Source organism: Dromiciops gliroides, chromosome 3 (genome assembly GCF_019393635.1).
Source record: "Dromiciops gliroides isolate mDroGli1 chromosome 3, mDroGli1.pri, whole genome shotgun sequence".
Taxonomy (NCBI): domain Eukaryota; kingdom Metazoa; phylum Chordata; class Mammalia; order Microbiotheria; family Microbiotheriidae; genus Dromiciops; species Dromiciops gliroides.
The window spans coordinates 448845527-448857591 of NC_057863.1; the positions used below are offsets into that span (position 1 = coordinate 448845527).

General features: G+C 36.8%; 1 protein-coding gene across 1 annotated transcript in view; it reads left to right on the forward strand.

Annotated features, from left to right (window-relative positions):
• The window catches only part of LOC122747776 (sodium channel protein type 9 subunit alpha-like), a 97913-nt gene that overhangs the window by 10171 nt on the left and 75677 nt on the right, over window positions 1–12065 (forward strand). The window lies entirely within an intron of this gene.

A 12065-nucleotide genomic window follows, 5' to 3' on the forward strand; every position in this document is an offset into this window, starting at 1 on the left:
TCCATTGAATGTAGACTTTCTTCTATTTCTCTCGTGATATTGAATGGTTATCAGCCCAATACATTTTCAGGTCATTTCTTACTTTCCATAACATATTATGATTCTCTTGAACATATTTATTTCAAATGGTTAAAGCAAGTTCATAGTATAATTTAGTGAGTATTCGTGATCTTTTATTGATGATCCATCATATATGATTGAGAGGCACTGCGGTATAATAGTTTACAGGGTCAGGTTTCAAGCCTAGGTTCAAATCCCATCTCTGGCACATATATACTGCTTATGGGACCCTGGATAAGGCATTCTCAGCGTCCCAGGTAGCTTTCTAAGCCTACAAAGTGCTGAGAAGATGTCTATCTTCATTCCTAGAGGAAGTTTCATCTCCTAGGAGTTCTTAATACCAATTAAATCAAAGGTCCAATCCCTGTTTATATACACATATCCATATGGAGACACATAGATTATATAATTGTATGTGTGTATGTATATGTATGCATACATATATAGAAATACATGTAGATGGATATATATTTATATATATACATATATCATATGCACATACATGATATTGACTGTATCCTGCATTTTGATATCTGAATTATAGCTGTGTCTATTACTATTACATCTTACTGGACTTTAAACTACATGAGAACATCAGCTGACTTCCTTATAATCTCTGTACTTTGCTGGTACAGCTTTCCCCTCAGTGGATGCTTAATAATGTAGATGCATGCAAATATAATATGTGTATGTGTATGCATAGAGACAGATTTGGTTGATACGGTGGTAAATATTGCTGATTTTTAAAAAAAACTGTTCAAAAGGATGGTTCTATGGGAGTAGGAGAGATATGTTTTGGTAAATGTAGTTGATATTAAAACAAATGAGATCAATAATTTAGTTTTAAATAGCAAATGACTTATTTCAAGCTTTTCATGGACTCATAGCTTTATAGCCAGAAGAACCTTTAGAGCAACCATTAAGTTTATAGATGAGTTGTCCAACGTTATATGGATTATCAGTGGCTGAAGTAGGTTTTTACCAGTTCTTCCAACTCCAATTCTGGGGTTCTTTAAACAAGAAAAGTACCTTCTGGGAGTGTCTACTCTTTGGAGACATTTGAATGATGGCTACCCCATCATCTTTCCTTTTTTGTCTCTTCCAAGCCCCTCATGGATTGTTGTTTTAATTTCGGTCATTTTTCAGTCTTGTCCAAGCCTTTGTGACCCTTTTGAAGTTTTCTTGTCAGGGATACTGGAGTGGTTTGCCATTTCCCTCTCTAGCTCATTTTACAACTGAGAAAAACAAGGCAAACAGGGTTAAGTGACTTGCCCAGGGTCTGAGTAAGTACCTGAGGCCAGATTTGAATGCAGCAAGATAAGTCTTCCTGACTTCAGGCCAGATGTTCTAACTGCTGTGCCACTTCCAGCACTAATAAACTGGCTTGGGACTGTTTTCTTTTCTATCTATTGTCACCACCTGTCGACTCTGGTGAAAGTTTCTATCCTCTCTGCCCCACTATGATACCGAAAACGGTATCTATTTTTTTTTTCACCCGGGTTCATAAGGAATTGCTATCTTTAGCAGTAGGAATAATGGGATACATCTGAAGAGTTAAAAAGCCTACTACAATCCTTCATACAATCACAACCATTCTCTCTCTTGCCTTTTTTTTTAACCCACTACATAGACTCCATGAAGCTGTCCATAGATGTTGAATGGGGCCTTTGGGAAAGATTCATCCACATTTCTGAGAAAAGACAGGCTCAAAACATGTTGTGAAATCTACATCCCACTACCCCTTAACTCCTACAGGATATGGTAGGGATTCTGGGAGAATAGGGGTTGGAAGAGGGGATATCAGACTAGGGTCACTGCCAGAAGAGAACAATTCTGGTTCTGAAAGGAAGGGGTACTATAAGAAGTAGCCTTGGGGATTTGCCACAGCCTCCTCCCTTTCAGATGCAAGGACTGACCCTTCAGATCTGCCCTCGGATACCCCAGAGATTCAGTGAGATGGGAATAGGAGAGTGGTAGACGGTTCAAGGCAGCAGCTGAGGAAATGCTGGAAGGGAAAGAAGGAGATGGAAATTCCAAGCCAAAGGGGTCTCAAAGAGAGCTGTTGTGGTCCCTGGCTATGTGACAGTTGTTTTGTAAGAAGCATAAGGAACATTCATTTCTTTCTTTATTCATTTCCCAGCCAGTCTGTTTTTGAAATCTGTCTGCTTGACCTACTTTGAATGCCATTCTGGTGGGGCCATTTGTTTTGCAGCTGGTTTGTCCTAGAGCCTGGGGCATCCCGCTTGTAGGCAATCAGCAATATGCTTTGTACTGATTGTATCTGGCATGTTAATGTCTGCATTATAACAACCTCTGTTACTATCACTTCTCCTACTAGACTTTAAACCAGATGAGGGCAGAGACTGACTACCATATGCATTCTGTACTTCCCAAGAACCTAGCATAGTTCTCCATTGAGGGAATTGAGGAGACCAGAGTAGCAAGTGGTAATGCGAATTAAGTGAACCACAAAGACTCTAATTTGTGACTGAGTTCTGGAGCTAGTTTCTCTTTCTACTCAAGAAAACCCCAAATGGTATCAATGAAGAGTAAAAAAAAAACTGAAATGACTTGAACAACAACAAAAAACACATAGCCCTGGAGTCAGAAAGACTCATCTCCCTGAGTGGAAATCCGGCTTCAGATACTTACTGCCTGTGTGACTCTGGACAAATCACTTAACCCTGTTTGCCTCAGTTTGCTCATCTATAAAATGAGCTAGAGAAGGAAATGACAAACCACTCCTATATCTTTGCCAAGAAAACCCCATTTGAGGTCACGGAGATTTGGACACAGCTGAAAAAAAATTACTAAACAACAATTTCTATCAGAAAAAAGTTTGAGCTTTAACCCTCTATATAGTTATATTTATTTATAAGTTACTTTCATATGTTACTATATTAATATATTTTAGTCATTAAAAATGAATGCAAAATTATAAATCAAAAAGGATAAGATAAAGGATAATAATATAAATAGTATTTAATTTTTTATTTGCTCTTTCTAAACAGGTTTTTTGCACTGAGAACAGTGTTATCGAATATGCCTCATTATTTTTGCAACACTTGCATCAACACTTGTAATTCAATAATTCAAAGGACACGTTCTAAATTCATTGCTGATAAACCTGATGTCTGATGGGAATGGACTTTTGCCCAGCCAAATTTGTCCATGGGGGGATAGAATCACTTTGTAAGCATATTGGTGACATTTCGATCCTATTGACTGACATTAAAGTGTTTCTGCTGTTGCTGGTGCTTGGCAGAAATCTAGTGAAATAAATACAATATGTAAATGCATAAAATGCATAAAATATATTTCTGAAGAGATATATTCTTTATTATTACTTATGTATTTTTCAAGGGAATGAGGAGATATATAAATACATACACTCCTCTATTCTTGATAGACCTGAGCTGCATGAGAAGGACTCATTCAGATGCTCTGCTGACTGCTCAGCCAGATTCATTGTGGGGATAGGTCCTTCTTTGCCATTTCTATTTACACATTTCTGAATTTATCTTCACTCACACACAAATTCTCATTCATATATTTCATTATTATTACTGCTTTTAATTCCCTTTGCTCTGCCACACATGTGTCCATGGGGATTTACTCATTCCTAGTATTTTCTGAATCCCACTGTCTGCTGATGGAGTTGTGACATTTGGCAATTCATTCCAAAGAATATTTGCATTCAATTGAATGCATTTCCTGAAATCATCCCTTCACTCCTAGCCCCTAGGTCTGAGGCCAATACTAAGCCTTGCTTCTTCTCATGCTTATTCTATGACCCCTGGCCCCAGGAAAAAACAATGGTGCCTTTGATAAGAGGGTTGTAGCTTCTCTTGAAGTTTGGCCCATTGGTGTAGTTTAGATTTGAGAGAGAGGTTTCAGAAACCATAGCCATTGGAAAAGAAAATTGTACCAACTGAAATATTGTATAAACATCCTAAAGTTGAGGATGTTGCTAGATACATATTTATATTCATATATATAATATATAACATTTTAAGAGCAAACTGTTAATATTTTCCCATTCAAAGAGAATGGATGACATTTACAATTACAATAATTCTAAAGAGCAAACACTGCTTTAGATACAGAATGTTTCAAAAGTCTTAGTTCAGTTTTATGCTCAAATATGGCTTCAAACTGTATTGAAAATTTTAGGGCACCTTCTAAAACAAGCAGTATGTTGTGGGAGGCAGAAACCAACATTAACTTTTAAGTTGTGGCGGGTACAAAAAAGACCATTCTTAGTATTAGTAGTAGTAATAGTGGTAGCAGCAGTTACAGTAGTAGAAGTAGTTGATGTAGTAGTAAATGCAAAGCTGTAGCAATACTAACAGTAGCAGCAGGTGAAGGTGCAGGGCAGGAGCAGGAGCAGTAGCAGTAGCAGTAGCAGCAGCAGCAGCTGTGGTGGTGGTGGTGGTAGTAGTAGTAGTTTTGGTAGTAGTTGTGGTAGTAGTAGTAGTAGTAGTAGTAGTTGTGTTTTGTAGTAGTGGTGGTAGTATGAATTCCCCATGTAGAAATTATCCTCAATAGTGTTGAGTTGATTAGTAATTCTTTCCTGACATAGTCTTTGTGGGTTGCCTGAGGACATAATCTTAATAAATTGCCTTTCACATGATCTTCTTAGTAATGTATTTAGGACTTGAGAAGAGGTAGGGATTGAACTCAGATTCTTAATAATTCCAAGGACACTTATGATGCCTACCAACCATTATTAACATGTTTGAATAGAATTAATGGTCATTTTAAAAGAGTAAGGAGGAGGGAGCAAACAAAGATGGCAGAGGAAAGGCTGTGACTCCCCCAGCTCCTGAATAACCTGTCCACACACTCCAAAAATATTGCCATAAGACAACTCCTGGAGCAGCCCAACCCACATAAGAAATAAGTGAGACTATTTTCCAGCCAAAGATGGCTTAATTAGGCAAATAGGATCACCTGTTGTTTGGGCTGAGAGAGGAGCTCAGAGCTCAATGCATACCCAACCTGGGACAGACAGCACCTCCAGGGCCTTTGAGTCTTTGGTGCCAGCACCTTCTTCTGAGGCTGGGCTTGTGGACTGGTGAGGGTGTTAGGTGGTTGCCTGGGGTGAAGTAGCTGTGGTCTCTGCTGCAGTTGGGGCAAAGGGACCAGGTTTTGATCTAGTGGGCTGACTTGAGTGGTGGGGGCCCAGTGGGGGAGGGGCACAGGTACACCAAGCTTCTGACTGTAGGTGATCAGATTTCAATCAGGCATCTGCTTCTGGGTTGAGATAAGTAGGCAAAGGAAACATCGGACTATAGAAAGCTTTTGGGGGGGGGTGGTAAAGTAGACCAGAATACACCCTCAGAAGAAGATAATAACAAAGTCAAAGCTCCAATATCCAAAACTTCCAAGAAAAATATGAATTGGTCTCAGGCCATGGAGGCACTCAAAAGGGGTTTTGAAGAGAAAGTAGGAGAGATAGAAGGAAGATTTAGAGAGGTAGAGGAAAGAATGGAAAGAGAAATGAGAGTGATGCAGGAGAGTCATGAGAAAAAAGTCAACAGCTTGAAAAGTCAAATGGGAAAGGAGATACAAAAGCACTCTGAAAAAAATAATTGCCTAAGAATTAGGATTGAACACATGAAAGTTAGTGACTTTATGAGAAACCAAGATACAGTAAAGCAAATCCAATTGAATAAAAAAAATAGAGGGCAATATGAAATGTCTCCTTAGAAAAACAGCTGACCTATAAAATAGATCCAGGAGAGACAATTTGAAAATCATTGGATTACTGAAAACCATGATCACAGTAAGAGTTTAGACATAATCTTCCAAGAAATTATCTGAGACAATTGCCCTGATATTCTAGAAGTAGAAGCTAAAATAGAAATGGAAAGAATCCACCAATCATCTCCAGAGAGCCCAAAAAGAAAACTTCCAGGAATATTATAGCCAAATTCCAGAGATCCCAAGTCAAAGAGAAAATATTGCAAGCAGCTAAAAAAAAGGAATTAAAATACTGTGGAGATACATTCAGGATAATACAAGATCTAGCAGCATCTACATTAAAGGACCAGAGGGCATGGAATATGATATTCCAGAGGGCAAAGGAACTGGGACTACAGTCGAGAATCACCTACCCAGCAAAAGCAATTATAATCTTTAAGGGGAAAAATAGGATATCAATGAAAAAAAGGACTTTCAGGCATTTGTGATGAAAAGATCTGAACTGAAGAGAAAATTTGACTTTCAAATACAAGACCCTAGAGAAGCATAAAAAGTTAAACCGAAAAAGAAATCATAAGGGATATTAAAAGATTAAACTGTTTACTTTCCAACATGGGAAGATAATACTTCTAACTCATATGATCTTTCTCAGTATTAGGGCAGCCTGAAAATAATATACTTAGAGGGCACAGGTGTGAATTGAATATGAAGGGATGATATCTGTAAAGCATTTATTTTTTGTTTATCCTTGTTTTTTTGTGAGGCAGGCAGGGTGGGGTGGCTTATGTCTGGGGCTGGATTTGGGCTTGGGGCTTCCTGGGTGCAGGGCTGGTGCTGTGTCCACTGTGTCACCTAGCTGACCCATGGTGACATCTTCAAAATAAAGTTAAGGGGTAAGAGAAATGCACTGGAAGAAAAGGAAAGGGAGAAATGGACTGGGGAAAAGTAGCTCACATAAAGGAAACAAGAGAAAGCTTATGGAGTGGAGGGGAAGATGGGGAAAGACTGGGGAAGTGAGTGAACCTTACTCTCATCAGAATTGGCTCAAAGGGGATAACATACACACTCAAGTGGGTATAGTAATATATTTTGCCCTGAGGGAAAGTGGGAGGGGAAAGAGATAAAGGGAAGAGGGAAAGGAATGAAGGGCAGATTGGGGGAGGGGACAGTAAAGAGCAAAACACTTACGAGGAGGGATAGGGTGTAGGAAGTTAGAAAATAGAGTAAATATCAAGGGGATAGAAGATGGAGAGTAATACAGTTAGCAATAGTAACTGTGAAAGAAATGATGAGCAGGATGATATCTGAAGAATGTATGAAAAATGCAAACCATCAACAGAGGAAGAACTGATGGTATTTGAATAGAGATTGAAGTATAGTTTTATTTGTTAGCTTATCCTTCTAAAGTTAATTTGTCTATTTTCTTTCACAACCTGATTAATGTAAAGATTTCTTGCATAAGTGCACATGTATGACTGATATTGAATTGCTTGATTTCATAGGGAGGGTTGAGGAGGGAGGGAGGAAGAAAATTTAGAACACAAAGCTTTAAAAAATCAATGTGAAAAAAATTCTTTTTATTTTTTTCATGTAATGGGGGAAATTCTAAATAAAATGATAATTAAATTTTTTTTTAAAGAGTAAGGAATAGCTGATAGACAAACTTCATGCTCTATTGCTTTCTATACAATGTCCCATAGCAATGGTCTTGACTAGTTTCCAGGAACACATCAAGAGGAGTGCTGGGGAATGTACTGTGATATGCAATATTAGCAGCACCTAATCTGATGGTAGGATGATTGTTTTAGAATTAGAAAGGCTTTTAAAGGTCATTAAATTCAGCTCATTCATTTTACAAAAGAAAGAACTAAGACACAAAGAGAGGGAAAAACTTGGCCAGGCTCATACTGACAAGTATCTGAAATGAGTTTCAAATCCAAGACCACCAAGTGCCAAATCTAGTGCTTTCTCCACTAGACCATACTGCTCCAGTCTTGACAAAGTATCAAGCTTTTCAATATGGGATCATGTGATGTTTTACATATTGATTCATTGTGACCAGAAATTGTTTAGAAGACAGAATATTCTTGTTTTCACAAGATTTTTGGTAACTATATTACTAAACTTATTAATTGAAGGGGGAGCAAGGGATAGTGAGAATAATGGAAATTGGGAGGCTATATTTGGACTACAAAGCTGAAAATGTGATCCCTATCTCTGAGTTCCAAATTGCATTAAAAAATCTCTAATCAGAAATTTAAGGGATATGTTCCCAAGTTTATCTGTTTAAGTACTGCTATTCTGTTGAGAGTAGTTTTGTGTTAATGACTCCAGTAATGGGAGTTTGTTGCTATTTCCTTAATTATTTATCTATGCATACTTCTACTTCGAGTCATATTATTTTATGTGAATTAAATTCAATTACCATGAGTTACAGCTGGTTAAAATGCCTTAAAATTGTAGCTTCATCAGACATATATTTCTTACTTTGATGCAAATAGATCCAATGCTGATTCATGATAATTTAGAATTTAGGGATGTCTTCAAAAATAAGTAGCTTCATTAGATATGGCAATGTTTTCAAATGATCACATGCATACAGTGCATCATGTTTATTGATATATTAAGTGAGCTAAGAAGATCATATAATAAAATTATATTTTTCCTTCTATGACTAGGAAGTCAACATGCAAGATTTGTGATTTGCACAATACTTTAATAATAATAACTAAAATTTACTGTGGACTACACATTCTACTAAGTGCTTTAGAAATATTATATTTGATCCTTATAACAACCCTGAGAGGTAGATTCTGTTATTATCCTCCTTTCACAGTTAGGAAACTGAGACAAACAAGTGACTTGACCAAGGTTACACAGCTATTAAATGTCCAACACTGGATTTGAACCTAGATCATCCTGATGCCACATCCAGTGTTCTATCCACTGAGCTTCCTTGAGTTTAAAATGTTTCTGTGTTCCATGTAAATTTAACAATACTATATGTATTAATACTCTTGTAACAGCTCTGATCCAAGAAGTTTTGGGGTTTTGTTTTGTTTTGTTTCTTTTGTTTTTGTTTTGTTTTGTTGTTGTTGTGATTTTGTTTGGTTGTTTTTTTTTTTATGGAATGAAGGAATTTCAAAATGCTCTCATACACATACGCACATACTTTCTACAATACTTAACTTAACTCAAGGTGTATGGCATCCTCCTGAACAAAGTTCTACTTTGATGTTATGGAAACTGAGCAAGAAATCTGGACATTTCCACCAAGCTGCAAAGATTTCAGGTACATGGCCCACAATGTACAAGTCTATAATCAGCTTAAGTTAAGCTTAAAGACAAGAATAACCATCATAATCAGCATCAACAATCATATTGGTTGTGAAGTGACCATTTTTCTTAGTCATAGCAAGTCTAAATACTCATGCTTGAATTGATGGAGCAAACACATAAATGAAGACATTTATGAAGCACTGAAGGAGATAGGGAGTGAACAAAGTTAGGTATTTTTTTCCCATGCTTCCTGAGAGTACCCTGTTTATTACCCAAGTAGTAAATAAGTAGTTTCCCAAACAATTTATTTCTAAAATACAGGATTGGAGTAAGGATCTCTAAACTTTTTTTTTTTTTTGGTAACATGGAGCCCATTGGAAGTCAGATGAAACCAACTGACCCCTTCTCAGAATAATAGTTTGAAATTCCTAAAATGGAATATGTAAGATTTCAAAGGAAGCCAAAGATTAATGAAACCAAAATATAAATTTTTCCTTTTCCAATTTCATAGACCCCCTAAAAACTTCCCCACAGGTTTCAGGTTAAGAAACACTAGATAGGTGGTTGGCATCAGGGTAAAGTAGATCATCGTCTCTCCTCTGGAGATCTGGTGTTAAAATCCTGGTCCTGATGCTTACTACTTGTATAACCTTGGGCAAGTGACTTAATCACCCAATTTCCTTATCTATGCAATCACTGAGTTGACACAAATCAGGTGTTCTTAACCTGGGGTCCCTGAAATTTTTAAAAAATAATTTAGTAAAATTATTTAAATATAATGGATTTCCCCTATATTTTACTTTATATATTTTAAAACAATTCTGAGAAGAGGCTAATAGAGTTCACTAGATTGCCTAAGGGCAAAAAAAATATTGGTTATGAAACAGGCCAAGATGAACTTTTAGGTCCCTTGTCTTTAATCTTTCTCCTAAAATTTGTATGGTACCGCCATCTTGTGGTTAAGATAGGTAACAAATCTTTCCAACAACTAATCCAAAGAGAACCCAGAACACTGCATAATTAGTTTTTTCTTACATTATTGAAGTTGCATTGTCCATATGGTTCAGGGAAACTTCCATTTGATTTTTGGAAGTTCACATTTCTCAGGCTCTAAATTATGCAAAAGCAGATTGAATGTAGATAAGCAAATAATTACCAAAAGATGTAAAAAGTTATTTTAGAAAATTTGAATTCATACGCAATATAATTAAACCATGTTCACACTGCTACACAGATAGGAAGCCAAATGCTTTCGTCACTGGATTTAAATAGCATAGAAGGAGTAGTTAAAGGGGTTAAGATATACTGTAGTTTCTCTTTCAGGAAATGCCACATGATTTCTTTGAGGTCAGAAAAGTTGAGAATAGTGTCATGGTAGTGTGGTATAGCGGAAATTATAGTACTTTATTTAGAGTCAAGGAGTCCTTGGTTGAATTCTGTTGTAGATTTTTACTAACAGTGTGATCATAGGCAAGTCACTTGATTCTTCTGTTCATCTGTTTCTTCATCTGTAAAATGATGGGGTTCTATGACCTTGATGGACCCTCTCAGTCCAAATCTATGACCCCAAGAAGCCCAGCTCTGCTATTTACCACTTATGAGATCTTGGGCAAATCAATTCATCTTTCCCAACCTCAGGCTTCTTATCTACAAAGTAATGGTGTTGGTTGGTGATCTTTAAGGCTCTCCCCAACTCTGAATCTATGAGATGATTTTTTTTAAGGGGAGGGAGTGGGATGAAAAAAATGGAAATGGTTAAGAGAACATCAGTAATAGCAATGAAAAGGTTTAAAAAGCATGCAAAGTGGGGCAGCTAGGCAGCGCAATGGATAAAGCACTGGTCTTGGATTCAGTAGGACCTGAGTTCAAATTTGGCCTCAGATGCTTGACACTTGCTAGCTGTGTGACCCGGGGCAAGTCACTTAACCCCCATTGCCCTGCGCAAAAAAAAAAAAAAAAAAAAGCATGCAAAGAAAATAGTTTCAAGAACATCATTAGTAAAAGGTTGTGATTGAAAACAATCTTGTGTCTAACTTTTTTAAAAAAGAATTATTATAAATTTGAGGCTATCTATCTTTCAAATTAATATATATGGTCATTCAAAAGTAAAACTAAGGACCTTCCAACAAAACCACAAAACAGACTTCATCTGTTTAATACTCAGCTGCCTGAGTGACCCAGCAAGGCTATCTTTGTCACTTTTAGCCATTCAGTGTGAGGAAGCAAAAGTTCAAGCTGCCTCAGTGTATTGAGATATCTGCTCCCAGCAACATTTTATGGATCTGAACTTCTTACAATTACTATAAGCTTCCACTTTGATTTTGGGGGCTTTCCTAACAGTTTGAAAATCAGTCTGTTTCCCCAAGAAAATATTTCCCTTCACATAAAAAAAAATTGTCAGTGTTTTCAGGTAATTGCCATTCATCTTTCTAAAAGGATTGGTTCCCTGTTGCTACATTTCTGACCATCTTGAAATAATTTTTATTAAAATAAGATGCAATAAGTTAGGCCCACATTATGTTTGCCATTGTTACTTTATGGGATAAAAAAAAAAGAGAGGGAAGAAGAATAAAAGAAAAAAATTGTTTCCTGATCTCAAAAAGTTTATAATCTGTTCAGGATGAGGTAACAAGATTTCACCCTCTCCATAAACACGACACTGCTTCCTTCCTTACCTAGGTAAACGTGATCTTTCTCTCTTCAAACATATGACAGCCTCTTCAGGTTTCTTTGCCTTTATGACATTTTATCTAGTGCCAGGTACCTACTACAATGTTTTGCATGGAGTAGTCACTTAAGTTCATGTTCAATTGAACTGTTTCATTTTAATTTACAATTCAACATAATGTATGCATATGTGACCTAGCTATCCAGATTATATTCCTAAAACATAGATCTGATCAAGTCAATCCCTTCGTCTAAAAGCTCCATTTTGACTCTGGGGTAAAATTAAAACTCTTGTATTTGACATTTCAAGCCATTCACATTCTGGCCCCAAACTACCTTTGCAGGTTTAATGC